This window comes from Fukomys damarensis, unplaced genomic scaffold (genome assembly GCF_012274545.1).
Source record: "Fukomys damarensis isolate Sample0158 unplaced genomic scaffold, DMR_v1.0_HiC HiC_scaffold_10, whole genome shotgun sequence".
In the NCBI taxonomy this organism is placed as follows: Eukaryota; Metazoa; Chordata; class Mammalia; order Rodentia; family Bathyergidae; genus Fukomys; species Fukomys damarensis.
The window spans coordinates 33,979,322-33,994,324 of NW_022900922.1; the positions used below are offsets into that span (position 1 = coordinate 33,979,322).

Consider the following 15,003-nt stretch of genomic DNA (forward strand, 5'->3'; position numbering starts at 1 on the left):
GGTACATTACTACTAACTAAACTCATAGATTTACTTGAATTTCTCTAGTTTACCTCCCAAAAGACTTTTTTTTTTCTTCCTGTACCTAAGTCTTAACCAGGATCCCAGGATCATCAACGCCTTTGGCAGAGTTGGTTTTGGGGCCCATGTACTCACAGAGAAAATAACTCAAAGTAAACAGGGCTGTTTCTAACTGTTTAGACATCAGACTAATAATTCCAAATAATGAGCTTATAACTTCTCTTTGTTCTGTGTTCTTGTTTTTTGTTTGTTTGTTTGGTTTTGCTTTAACTTGCAAAACATGTTTTCTACTCCTGGGACCCCTTTGCCCAGAAATAGCAACAACTAACTTGTGTTTTTATTTTCTTCACATTTTTATTAGTGCATGCTCACAACACATAATGATTACATTCTATGTTGGGAGTAGCACCTGTACCTGACACATTTTTATTCTTCTCGCGTCCCTTTTCCCTCCCCCGACCCAGGCCCAGAGTCCCTGCTCTTGGGAGTTTGTGAGCCCCATGGAAGATGAGGGCAGGGCCCCATTTCCCTCAAGCAAGGGGAAGACTCTGACAAAGATGAGAAATGTGACTCCCTCAAAACTGACGCTGAAGTTGGGAGACTGAAAATAAATCAGATTTCTAGTTAAGAGCTCAGATCTATGCTTCTGCTAAGTTGTGTGTGGCATTTGTGTAACACTGTGTTCTTCTGTTGCTGTAACAAAAATACATGAGGCTGGACAAGCTATGAAGAAGAGATATCTTAGCTCACAGTTCTGCAAGAAGGGAACTTCAAGATGGGCCAGCTGCCCCTGTCCTGTCATGGACCTGGTGCTCCTCCTTAATGTGGCAGGTGGTGTCACATGACAGGAGTACTTAGAAGAGTATCAAACAGGCGAGAGTGGAAAAGACCAAATCACCAGGGGCAACCTTCCTTTATCACAACCTGTTCTCATGGTTTTCATCTCTCAAGATGATGACAAGAGACCCAATCCAGTCTCTAGAGAAGAACATTAGCCATTCATGAGGATCAAGCCCCCATGACCTAATTATCTCTTAAGGTCCCACCACCTCCCAACACCACAACACTGGGAATCCAGCTGAAGTACATGTTTTGGTGGAGAAGAACCATATCCAAAAGATGGCACACCTACTCATGAAAAGGTTGTAGGAAGAGGGTGGCTGGAAAGGAAGATCCCGTCAGGTTCAGAGATGAGTGTGCTGAGTGAGGGCCTCCGGCTAGGGAGACAAAGGACCTGGGTCACCTGCCAGGCTCCTGCTTTGGAGTGGGCAGTGACTCATTTTTGCCCTGAGTTCTGCTTTCCCTTCATGAACTACCACATTGACCCATGAACATACTTAGCAGAAGGGCGGTTAAAGGGTGGTGGCAGTGACAGCTGTCATTTATAGTATGGTATTGCTCAAGTATTGAGTGGCTTAATGCACAGTGAATACTTAATTATACTTGTCATTTCATTGACAAGTAGTCAGGAAGAATGAGAACTTAGCACTGAACTTAAAATACCTACTTTGGGAACCATTTTGGTGGCTATGAGTAGGGAATGGAATGTTGCCAAGGGCCACAAGTCTGCAAGTCTCTCTGATTCCTTTGGGAGGCACCTTTCGCTGTGCACTTCAATTTCTGATTCACAAATTCATCTTAGAGAAAAAATAAAATCTCAAGAAAACACATTTTCAGAATTTTAACCTTACATAGTCATTTTTCATAGGATAATACATTAAATGATTTTAAGCTAAAGCTATCTTGTAAGTAAAGCGTACATCATGAGTTTGCCTACACCCTTTAGAATATCCTCTTCCTGTGATAAGTAACTTTCCATGCTTATTTCTTTAACTGAGTTACACAATTATTTGTTTAAAAATGTACTGTAAAATGATGTGCATTGTGTTTATTTCTGGACCGAGTGTATATTTACAAAGATTGGATTTATGCATTATAACATTAAAGTAGGCACAGTGGATTTACTCACATCATTTTACTGTTTTGTTTCCAAATGACAAGAAAGACAAAAAGCTATAGATAACTGTGTAAAAGTATTCTCCACAAATAATTAATTGCCCCATGAATAGTAGACATCTATATAAAGATGTGTTTAAAGTTTGTCCGCTATTCCACCATACAGAAACAACTGGCTGGATTTTCACCAAGTGTACAGGGTATTTTTCAGACAATCTTATTCAAAATACTGACTGAGGCACAGACAAATTTCCCTTTGGACATTTAGGAAGCACTGACACTGACAGGTAGACATCCTCCTCAGCGTTAGAAACAGGTCCAGTTAGAGAACCCCAGGACCAACAGTTGGAAGTGACACGCTGCACATGCTGTGATGAACCAAACTGGGAAAACAGAAAAGCAGCGACTGCAAAGACCAGCCCTGAATTAAAGATCGAGACAACAGACACTCGCAGTTGCCAAGGCTCATTTGCAGCGGAGGCCTTCTCACCTGAGGAGCTCACTGTTGTCCCTGGGGCCAGCAGCAGGGATTGACTGATTTCATGGTTAATAAGCATTTGCTGCACACATGAGGAAGCCCAGCCAGACCCCAGTAAGTGAAAAGCCCAACTAGATAAGAACAGCACTCCATGTTTCCTGTTTCAAACTGGTCATTCTTTGTGTGTGAAGAACTTTGTTCAGGTGAACGCAAGGTCAGAGGCGGTGCAGACTCTCTCAAGGGCCATCAGCAGAATGGGTACTAGTTTTGGGTCCTTCATTAGTGGCTTGCCTTTCTTTATTCCTTTTGTCCAATTAAGTTTATTGATACATATAAAGCAAAAAATAGTTACATTCATCATTGGGATCTTGTACCTTTACATGATATGTCTCGGTTCTTCTTTTTTCCCCATATCCCTGCCCTCCCTTCACTCCCTTCACCCCTCCCTATTTACAAAGACATTGTTTCCATTTTTCCCTTTTTTCACATTTTTTCTTTACCCTTATTTCCTTTCCCCTCCCTTCCCACTTCCCCTTTAGCCATTTTCTTCCTATTTCACACTATAAATTATACTGTTTGAACCTTATCTACACTTTTAGTTTTTCATACTAGAGAAACTATTTGGTATTTACTCAAGGGTGCCCTATTTATTTCACTTAAGAGTATGGCTTCAATGTGCATCCATTTAGGTATTTTCTTATGCTCTCCTGCCATCCAACGCCTATTGAGTGAATCACTGAAGAACACTGGACTAAGGTTATAAATGGGTTCTTGCTTGGCTCCAAGAACAACTTATTTATTTGGTTGTTTACTTCAGTAAGGGACACATTTCATGTACTGCATTCAAACACTGAAAGCTAAAAAGCATATTGTAAAAACGTTTCTTCTCCTCCTATAGCCTAATTCCTCTCCCCATAGTCAGTTGTTTAAAATTGCTTGGTCCCTGCCAGAGGCATACTATGAAAATATAAGCAAATATATATATATACATACATATATATAATTTATTTTCTTAATACACCTTGAAGATAAACCCATATCAGTAAAAAAAAAAAAATGATGCTTCATTTTCCTTTAATGCCTGCAGTTCAATTAGATGGGTGTACCATAATTTATTTAAATTCTTCCCTATGGATAGACATGTAGGTTTTTCCAATCTCTTACTGTTTCACACAATGATCTAATAGTAAATAATTTTATACACATATCATTTCTCATTTTTAAGAATATACATAGTATAATTCCTGATACAGATCATAAAAATCATATGATCTCAACAGATGCAGAAAAAGAGTTTGGTAAAATTCAATACCCTTTCATGATAAAAATATTCAATAAATGAGGAATAAAAGGAAACTGGCTTGATGTTTTAAAAGCCATATATATAACCCTACAGCAAATATCAGACTCGATAGTGAAATACTGAAAGCCTTTCCTCTAAGCTGAGGAACAAGACCAGTGCCTCTCTCTCATCAGTTCTGTTCGACCTAAGGCAGTGAAGCAGGGAGCTATAGACCGAATGATGCCCATTTCCAGCTGTAAGATGAACAAGCTCTAGGGAGATCATGTAAAGCTAGGTGATCATGGATGTGTTTTGTAATTTGATTATGATAATTGTTACCTAACATATACATATTTCAAATCGCCACACTGCAGGCCTCAACTATTTATGTCTGTGTCAATTGAATATTTTAAAAGTCAAAAAAAAATTTAAAAGACATCACACTTTTGACTTTTAATAGACATGGCTAAATTGCCCTTCACTGAGTGTATTTTATAGTCCAACCCACAAGCCGTAGTTCAATTTTAAGGATGAGATGTATTTAAGTAATTTCACTTATTTCTGTCTCTAAAAGAGAAACAGAGCAGATGCCAGGACACAGTTGGATGTCACAGACCCATCAAGGCAGTGCTTTTGAACACCTGGCTGAGGACAGGCCAGCGTCGGCTCTGCCACTCCTGGGCTAAGGCCTATTGCTTCATCTCTCTATGGTTCAGTTTCATGTGGCAATCGACACAGCAGAGGGTTTCTGTTCCCCCTTGCTCCGGTGCAGTTCGTCAGTAGGAACTTGTGTGACTCTCAGTCCTCAACTAGTGGCCAAGAACCAGGAGAACACAGGTCAGGGCCAGGCAGGGAAGGTAGCTGAGTCCAGGGGGCAGCAGAAATCATAATGATAGCCACTCTCTGTGTTGCACTCTTTAAGCCAGGTGATTTTCTTGTGCTATTTCACTTAACTCTCACAACAGCCCTAAGAAGCAGGTACTGTTATTTTGAAGCTGAGGCTTAACAAGAAGACTCAAGTGGCGAGTCAGATTTGACTTCCAGAGTCTGCTACTCTGGCAGAACCAAGGAACAAAGAATAAAGATGACACGCTGTGTGTGTGGGAAACTTTGGGTATGTTTCCTGCTTAGGTAGGGATCCATCTCAGCCCATGGGCAACTAGAACTAGAAAGAAGAAAAGAACAGTGTGTAGATGTGTGGATCTGGATGCCGTCTTCTGCACAAGTTTGCAGGAACCTGATTCCAACTGCAAGAGAGGGGTCTTGCCTCTTGGTCTGGCAGTTTGTACTGGCTTAATTCCAATTATGCATAGAGAAAACACCAGAAAGTTGATGTATCCTGTCTTATCCACCCGCACCTGGTAGGAAAGATCCAGGCATTGTTCTCTCTGCCAGAGATCTTGTCCTGGAGGTGGCCACCCACTGTACTGTATGGCTGCTCAAACATCTTGTCCTACTTACAGGGCCTTGGAGACAAAAGTGACCGTGAGAACTAGGACTTGTCTACTCCAGGCCTTCTAAAGAAGTTTGGGAACAGACAACCCAAAATCCTCATCCTTGTTCATTTAAGTGAGGAAAACTTTTTTTAAAGCTGACAGGAAAGAAATGAATAACTAAATTATTCCAGAGTTTTGTAAGACAACCAGAGCAAGTATATCACTAATGATTGGATGGTTATAATAGATTAGGCAGGAAATAAATTTTTTTCAGCAAACTTTTTTTAAAAATCAGAATTCTCTCCTCAAAGATTTGTTGTTGTGTTTGTTTTAAAGACATTACCTAGTTGTAGTTAAATCTGCAACTTAAGTAGAATTGCTTAAATAGAATTCTTGGCTAAAATTGTCAGTGCTCCCACTCAGGAGGGCAGGCTGAAAATGGCTGATTTACCCTCCCTGGGTAAAGCAATGTCTTGAATCTTGACTGACCCCTACAGGCTCACATGCTAAAGGCTTGATTCCTACCTGCACTGTACAACTGGGAGCTGGTGGAACCTTTAAAATCAAAAGGAAGTTCAGTCATAAAGGTCATGCCTTCAAGGGATAGTAGGACCCTAATGCCTCTTCGTCTCTCTCTTTGTTTCCTGGCTGCCATGAGGTAAGCAGCTTCGGCACCACAAATTCCTTGCCATGATGTGTTGCCTTGCCATAGGCCCAGAAGCACACAGCCAGCCATGGACTGAAAACTTCAAAACACTCCAATTTTCCTCCTTTTAAGTTGATTATTTCAGGTATTTTGCTACAGTATTAGAAAGCTGATTGCCACAGATACTCTGATGGAGGGCAGGGAGTGGAAACCAAGGAGTTAGATCCAGACATGGATCCTGCCAATAAGATGCATAGTAAATATTTCACCTATAAGACCCTCCCAGCAAACCACATCATTACCACCAAAAAAAAAAAAAAAATACAAAAAAAAAAAAAAAAAAAGAAAAGAAAAAAAAAATCAGCACTTGGATGTTTGTTATACCCAAAACATAGGATGATAGTTTCAGCAGTAAGAGACATTTGTCCCTCTCCTTATTTCCATCATTCCCAACATAATACTCCGGACAATCCAAAAACCCAGAATAGCAAGTCTTCTACAATCAGACAATTCCTTCTTGTCATGCCAAGGCAAGGTAGTGGATTTTCCATCTCCCAAGACTTTTACGCCAAAGCACTGCTGTGGGCGAGGGGAAGGAAAGGAGAATTAGAGTTGCTATTCAAGATTTAATTTGGATGAAGTTTCTGAAAACAGAATTTTATTAAGTAGTTGGGGAACCTGCCCACATTGTCAGTGTAGAGTAAGCAAAGGGAGATTTAGCAGAGATTCACTGGAGAAGAGATAGGGCCGGCAGGTGGAGGAGCATAACTGGGCCCCAGGCAGGCGCTGGACCCACAAATACAGCTCCAGAGTAGCCAGATCTTCTGATATTTTAAGATGAGCCAGAAAGGTGGATTTTGATTTGAAATTTCACCTACTTCCAAAAGTCAACATGCTATCTAAAATATGTTAAAGCTGTAGTTCTGAGGGCATCTCTGAGATAATACTTTGCCCAATTCTAGGCCAAAAAGCCTCATTTATTCAAAGGGGGTTGTTATGATTTAGATCTAAAATGTCCCCCAAAATTCTTAGTGTGGTGGGGAGGTGACTAGATCACAAGGGTCCGACATTCATCAGCAGATCCCTCTCTTTATAAGTTCAGCAGCTGAGTGTGCAGCCTGGAGATAGGACCTGGATGGAGGTGGTCACTGGGATGTGGCCTGGAGGGGTGCATCACCCTCCCCATCCCCTCACTCTACCTCCTGGCTGCCCTGGCTGGAGTGCCTCCTCCCCTGCCATGCACCTCTGCGACCCTGTTTCTGCCTTGGAGCCAGCTGATCATGGACTGAAACTGTGACCCAAAATAAGCCTTCCCTCCTTTCCCTTGTGGGTAGTTGGATATTCTTGTCCAGCAACAGAAAAGAAAAATGCTGAATAAAAAGGAAAGTAGAGAGCAACATTATGGTGGGAGCACATGCAAGAGCAAAATGGTCACATCTCAAACGAGTAGAGAGGGCTGGGGATTTAGCTCAGGTGCACTCAAATGCAAGGTCCTGAGTTTGATCCACAGTACCAAAAAACTAACCCTCAAATGAGCAGAGAGAGAGACTAGGTTCCCGCAGTTCCCTTCAAGTGGCCTAAGCACTTAAGGATCCCAAAGACTTAAACACCTCCCACTAAGTCCCACCTCTTAAAGGTCCACAGAAGTTCCCTGTACTGCTGCCCTGGGTATCAAACCTTTATATATAGACCTGGAGGTCACTCAATGCCCACACCATAGCCCTCCCAGGGCTCAGCTTCTCAGTCCCTTGGATTACGAGTTGCTGGGGCAGTCATCTCCACTGGGATCTATGACATATTGCTTCACCTCACTCTGTGTGACTGGGGGCTGTGATCCATTGTGTTCCTGCAGGGCTGAAGAGGCAGAGGTTACCTAGAGGAGGTGCAGCACATGGAGACTGCAGAACCAGGAGAACACACCTGACCACACAAGTGTCTTTCAAGCCTTTGATCACATCATATCATTATCATTACTATTATATTGGCTAAAGCAACTCCTATGGCCATGCCTGAAGCCAAGGGATAGGAAAGTGTATTTTACCAGTGAAGGTGGAATAAAAATGAATATTTATGAACAATTATCTTATCTATCGCACAGACATAACAGAAGTGTGTTCTCCCACTATGTAACTCTACAGGGTACATTATATTTGGCTCTAAAGCTAGATGAGGAGGGGATATACTTACTACCTTGAGCAAGATTGCTATGGCATGAAACAATATTCAGACTCAACAGAATGTGGGAAGATATTCCAATTCCACTGAAATTCTCATAAATTAGAGGTTGCAAGGCTTGTGCTAAAAGGGTTCATTATTTCTTTCTAGCTGTTATATCCAGAGTGCCCATAAGTTACTACCAGGTAAGCATTAGTACCTGATTTATGATAATATGGATTCTGTGGTTAAGCATGCAAATCTCATAAAGATCAGGCATAAAACACATAATTCAGTCATTCATGAATTTTCTACCAGAGTGTAACTTCTGATACAGATAACAACATAAATATTTAACTTCCTGCTATGTAGAAGTGATTCTTTATTCAGCTTCAACTGTTATTAATCACTATTTAATATGGCAGTGGTTTTAGCTTCCAGACTGGAGGTTAGAAACTTTCTAAGAGGTTATTCATGACTTTCAGTATTAGGCCCCATTGCTAAGCTTTAGAGAAGTTTTCTCATAAAAGCCAGTGATTTGCATCTGCAAATAACATGTCTCCCTCTCTCCATCACCTTCGTCCAAGTTTCTATGTGACTACAAAGTATTTATCTCAGAGAGGCCCTTACAACAGCAGTTTTAACATATTTTAGATAGCATGTTGACTTTTGGAAGTAGGTGAAATTTCAAATCAAAATCCACCTTTCTGGCTCATCTTAAAATATCAGAAGATCTGGCTACTCTGGAGCTGTTTTTGTGGGTCCAGCGCCTGCCTGGGGCCCAGTCATGCTGCCCCACCCACCGGCCCACCCACTCCCTGGGCTGTGCACACCCATGTACCCTGCTTAGGCCAGGATTCCTCATTTACAGAGCTGGCTGGGCCCCAGAGAGACCTCAGCACTCCAGTTCCTTCCGTCTTTGTACATCTTTGCATGAATGATGGCCCGTCTCTAGTCATGTGATTTTTTTCTGTGCACCACTTCCTCTCTGCCAAGAGAAGTGGATTGTTCTCTCTCCCTTACATCTCAGTGTAGACTTATCCCGGTCTCATCTATCTTCATAGGTGAGACGACTGTTCCCTGTATCAGCATAAAAGCCAGCGGTGGCTGCTTTTCAACCAGAAGAACATCACCCTGGCCATTATCCAGCCGTCCGGCCACACACCCTTCTCTGTGCACTCTAAATCTCAATGCATTTCAAATTGGACACTCAGGTCTCTGAAGATGATTCTCCACCTTCTTGCCTCCAACTTACATTAAGCAATTTCTAGAAGTGGAGCATTTTCCTTAGAAGTTTGGAAAATCATGATTTTTAAGTAAAACTATACAATGACTTATTTTTTTTTCATACCTACTTCACAGGTTGTTTTCCTCTCTGAAGATATCTAAAAAGTTCCCTACTGACTCAGGAAGGGCCTACAATCCTCCTCTTGTGACCCTTCATGCTATCTTCAAGCTGTAACATTCTTTCCGTCTTCTCATTAATGTCCCCAAATGTTCCGACTGAATACCCAAGGATTTCAAGGTGGATTCAAGAACAATGAGAACTACAGGAGAAGCGCATCTCAGCTGATAACTAAATTCTCTCTTAATCACAAAGTGAGAGATTGAATCAATATGATTTTAGGAAAGGTTAAACACAGCAAAAGGTTAGCATTCTGCCTTGCTTGAAAATGGAGAAAATTATTTTTATTCTGTGAAAGAATCCACGTGTGTCTGTGGCCTCCACTTACCCATGGATTTGCCACGCAAGACATTGCCGTGAGCAAACTAGAGGGGATTTCAGAATCCCAGTCACCTGACGGGAGACCCCCCCCCCAGGCCCCTCTAGGCAGAGGCACAGTTTTAGCAGAGCAGACTTAATGTAGTTGTTTAGACGCATCCCGTGCTCCCGAAGAATCTATTTCTGGCTCTCAGCTTCATTATAAATGTCAGGACATGATATAGTTATGGTTAAAACGGCACTTTCATTATAAGTTCCTCTCGCTAGACACTTGCAGCTTTCTGAATAAATTACCCTTTGGGGATGAAATTTCTCCTCTGCATAAAGGTAAATTGGTTGGAAGGCCAGACAAAATCCAGGTTGTGTTTTTTCTTTCTTTTGTTGGTGTGGTGCAGGACTAGCATACCGGGAGTTTGGATGGAGGCAGTCATTGCCCATGACCAGGCAGGACCTTCTTTTGGGTGGTCTCAGCATTTGCAGTCTCATGGTCAGCTTTATGATCCCTCTAGCAGTGAGCTGAAAGAGAGGGAAGGGGATCCATGGATGAGGGAATAGATCCTGTCCTGGCATGCGGAGTCCCCGTTCTCTGCTCCTGAGGGCTTGGGCAGCTAAGGTTCAAGGCCATTTCCTGGAAGGTCAGAGTTAGTGCTGAGAACTCTGCTTTCATGCGGCTGCTCAGGGCTGTTATCTAGGTGAAAGAGTGCAGGACGAAGAGTCGAGCTCAAACACTGACACCAGGAGGACAGAGAAGCGACCAAGGTGGGAAGCCTGGAGTCAGGATTTTAAAAAATGAAACCAGAAAGAAATCCAGAAGGGTGAAGTGGTACTGAATGGGAAGGACTGTCTTTCTTTGGCCACCACTTCAGCCTATCAATAGGTGCAGACTTTGAGCTCTCTTTCAGAAGGCCAACAGCAATGAGGAGACTGTAAAAAACATAAAGTGATTTTCCAAAGACCAATTTCCATGACTGGAAACCTGTGTGCCTAGATACCATGTTGTTAGCGGGACCCTAAACATCTTATCCACCATCCCAGGAGTCCTAACTCAGAGTGGATGCTTGGAGACAATGCACCTTCTGTGTCATTGTCTAGGCATTCACCCACCTCATCTTTTTTATTTTGGATGGAAATTTTTGAATTCTCTACAAGACAGGATTCAAATAGTAATGATGATTATTTGGAATTATGAAAGATTTTTGGTGAAAGCTTGGATGTCTGAAAACCTTGGGCTGTCTCTTAATCTTCCCTCACCAAGTGGATGTAGAGAGGTGGTTTGCAATGGTTCTCCTTCCACATCACCCCCAGCTGCTATGTTTGAAGGGCTCCCTTATGCCGAAAGAGAAAAATTACTTCTTTCATCCCTGAGGCCCTTATTTCTTCTGTGCTCTGTCTCCTGCCTTCCCTATGCATGTGGATGAATGGTAAATGCCTTTGACACATTTGAATAGACCTGTGTTTGGAATGAATCTCCAAAGCTTTTAAAAACCACCCACTGAACAAGTAAAAGTTGTCTCTCTCACCCTGATAGAGATTTTCCAACTTTTTAATAACAGCATCAAGGTAGAAAATGGGGTGCACTTTGGGCCACCACACTAGTAATGAATATCCAAGGAATTTCTCCTGGCACATTTATAGCCCAAATAAACCCTTTGGCTGGCCTAGCATTCTGTAAAAGTTGACTTATTGGATCTTTGCAGTGGAGGGGGCAGCCCCAGCAAGGTTCTACCTCCCCAGGGTCCAAGCTAAGGCCAGAAGTTTCCACTGCTGCACTGAATTCAAACAACAATAACTCAGCTCCTTACCAGAGAAGCAAGGAAAAAGATTAGGTGGGCAAATACTCCCTTAATTACTTTAAAAGTCCTCTTGAAAACAGGGATTATTTCAGCTATATTATTATGAGAGAAAGGGAGGGACATTGATGGAAACACTTAGATTCTGCTTACATTAAAATACTCTAGAAAAATCCAGGGTCAGAAAATAATGTTTCTTTCTATTTTCAAAGACCAATTAAAATTACTTACTGCTTTAGCATTAAGTGGCGGATTTCTGTGGTCATGAAGGTGGGTTCTGAGGAGCATATGGCAATCATAAGGCCTGTTCCCTGTATCAGCATAAAAGCCAGCAGTGGCTGCTTTTCAACCAGAACATCGCCCTGGCCATTATCCAGCCATCCCGCCTGCATAAATACCATAGTTTTTCCACCCATTGTCCAGTGTTCAAGCCACACAGTAAAACCCATTCAATGCTTGAAGCCCTCTTGATACTCTATGGAAACTCTAATCCAAGTACCAACACTTCCACACCAAAGGGGCACAATTTTTCTAGTGACTCCAGCACCCAATGGCTTATCCTATCATTCTGGTTTTTCCACTTACAAGGCTCCTTAAACTTGGTTCCTGCTCCTGGAACACTAATACTTTCTGCCTACAATGGGTCTGATTCAACCCTGAGGAGTGAGGTCCATTCCATGCCCTCAAGTCTTTCTTGTGACTGCTCATATTTTCGCTGGTATAGTTTGGATATGGTTTCTCTTATTTAAGGGTCAAATGTTGGAATTTGGTCCCCAGTATAATGGCATGGAGAAGTAGTGGGATCTTCAAGAGATGAGACCTAGCAGGAAAGAGTGAGGTCTCATGTGCTGGATTAGTTACCAAGAGAGTGAGCTCTAACAAAGCAAGCTTGGCACCTTCCTGTCTCTCCCATGCTCCCTATGTGTGCACGACTTCCCCTTCCACTTCTGTGCCACGATGAAACATCCTCAAAAGAAGTCAAGCAGATGCCAGCACCATGACCTGGAGCTTCCCAACCTCTAAAACTGTGAGCCAAAGCAAACCTGTTGTCTTTACCAGGCCTGAGGCACTTTGTTCCAGCCACAGACAGCAAGCCAAGGTGCCACTTTTGTTAACTGTAGCTTCATCTTGCCCAACTGAGCTCACACTATCCTAGGAAGGAGCACAAACAGGTCCACTATGGCCATATGTACAGAAGACAGGTAGTTGGAGGGAGTGGCCCAGCCACAGCTTTTTCCATCTCTCTCCATGTGGGATCTCCTTTGGTTCCTGATTACTCCAACGCCCTTTCTGGAGTGGTCACAACATTCCTGGTGGTTCTAAAAGACTTTTGGAAAGCAGATACTGCTTAAGTCACCTCAGAGAAAAGGTTCTTGTGTCTGCATCCAGTTAGTCTCAGTCTTTACAGTACCTCAGAGAACATAAGCCCCACATGAGCTAAAGGTCCTTTGTCGTTAGATACATCCACTCTATTGACAGATGAAGGGAATACAACAGGTAGAGGTGGAAGTGAAGGGAATCATATAAGTCACACATGGGGCCCAAAATGGGCAAGGCATGTGGTCAACAAGGGATCCTCTTGTCTAAAGCCTTGGGCTGATAAAGGAAGAGAAATAGTGAAAAATAAGGCTACACAGAAATGTTGGAGTCCAAAAGTGGAGAATTCTGGGGTGGACAGGGCCATCTGGCCACAAACCATCCGTCCTCACACCAATGTTCTTGGTCTGGGATCACCCAGCTCCTTGCATTATTCAAGGCTTAAGTCCTGACCTTGGAACTGTCCCACATTTTACTTTTCTTAATCTATCCTTAATCTCACTGCTGGCTCATTTTTTGCTTCACACAAAATAAGATCCACATGCTCCTACCCTAGTTCTCTACCAACATTTTTAGACAGTGTTATAGCTTGTGTCTAGATGTCCCCCCACCCCAGATACTTATGCAGTTGTAGGTGGAGCTCTTTAGAGGTGGCTGGATCTACACTGTGTGATGCTGGGATTACAGTGTGTGATGACTAAATTAGTCCACTGATTGATTTGTCATAGTTCTGGGTGTGGATAATGGGAAGGCCACCCTGAGTGTGAGCAGTATCCCACTCTAAGGGCAAGTGGCCTGTATAGAATCCAAGGGATCAAACAAGGGCTGCTACTGTCAAATGCTCCCTTTCTACTTTGCTGCCTTTCTGCCTCCTGCCCACCATGAACTGTTTCTCCTCTGCAGTGCCCCTCTGCCTTGGAGCCAGCCAACTGTGAGCTGAAACCTATACAAACCACAAGCCAAAATAAAACCTTTCCTTCTTTAACTTTGGGTGTTGGGTATTTTGTCTCAGCCATGAGAAAAGTAACTAAGTCAGACAGCTGTATTTTAAAGCAATTTTTAAAATAATAAAATGGCTTAACCTTGGATTATTCCATTTACAGCACTCATTACTGTTCAGATAAATGAAAGTTGCTGTCATATTTCCCTTGCCTTGAGAGCACTCTTTAACCTTTTTTGTAAAGTAGATCCTCTGGCAATGAATTGTGTCAGTTTTGGTTTTCTTTGTTTCTCCCGCACTTTTGAAAGATATTTTCCTAGATATGGAACTCTACTGTCACTCCATTGTCTCCAGCTTTCATGGTTTCTTCCCAGAAGCCTACCATAATACTTACTTTTGTTCTACTAGAGGTGATGCTTGTCTTTATTATCTTTTTGTTCCCAAGATTTTCCTTTTTTGTTATGTTTTCAATTATTGAATCTGATACGCCTAGCAGTGTAGCACCTTTTGAGCTCCATGAATCTGTGGCTTGTTGTCTTTCACCAGTATTAGCAAATCTTTATCAAGAACCCAATACTTCCGTTGGACATCAAGGATGGCCTTGTCTTCTCTCCTTGTTTATTCTATGGAAATAGCTCTCACTCCAGCTGCTCTAATTTGACACCTGGCCTTTCTTCAGGAGTTGGCAAATTAAGTCAGTTTCCAGTTTGCATTGACTTGAACACTCAAAGATGAAGCAGATATATTTTATTTTGCTGATAGTATAGAAACCACATAAGATTTTTGAGTTGGGGGAAAAGTTGTAATTGTATTTTGAGAGGATATACTCAGAATGCAGAGAAAAGAATAAGCTAAAATTGTCAGGTACTAAAAGCCAAGAGAACAATTAAGACACTGGCCTTAACACACTGGCCTAGATGAGAGAGTAAAATTATAGGAGACTGGGGCACTACCTAACACTGGGAGACACTGCAGGGGTCTTAACAGAACTTTTCAAATTAGTAATGAATTATTACCATGCAGAACACTAACAGGAATGCTGAGAAATGTGACATGGTTGAGGAAGTTTTGCCTTTGGAAAAAGTTTTGCCTTTGGCAAAGTTAAACATGTCTCTAAGTTGCAGAATTTCTCATAATCTTTAATATGCTAATATACTCTGTACCCCTCTACAAGGGGATATAATATGTGGTCTCAAATTTATTGACCAAAGAATGCTGTTCTTATAGTGCCTCCAGTAATATCTTCTGTGTTTCATAAGG

At 42.1% G+C, this 15,003-nt stretch overlaps 1 long non-coding RNA gene across 1 annotated transcript in view; it reads right to left on the reverse strand.

Annotated features, from left to right (window-relative positions):
* LOC104861390 overlaps positions 1 to 15,003 on the reverse strand; it is a 44,089-nt gene that overhangs the window by 13,180 nt on the left and 15,906 nt on the right. The window contains exon 3 of the long non-coding RNA XR_780016.1: positions 10,103 to 10,212. This is a non-coding gene — a long non-coding RNA (uncharacterized LOC104861390). The remainder of the gene's footprint in view (positions 1 to 10,102; positions 10,213 to 15,003) is intronic.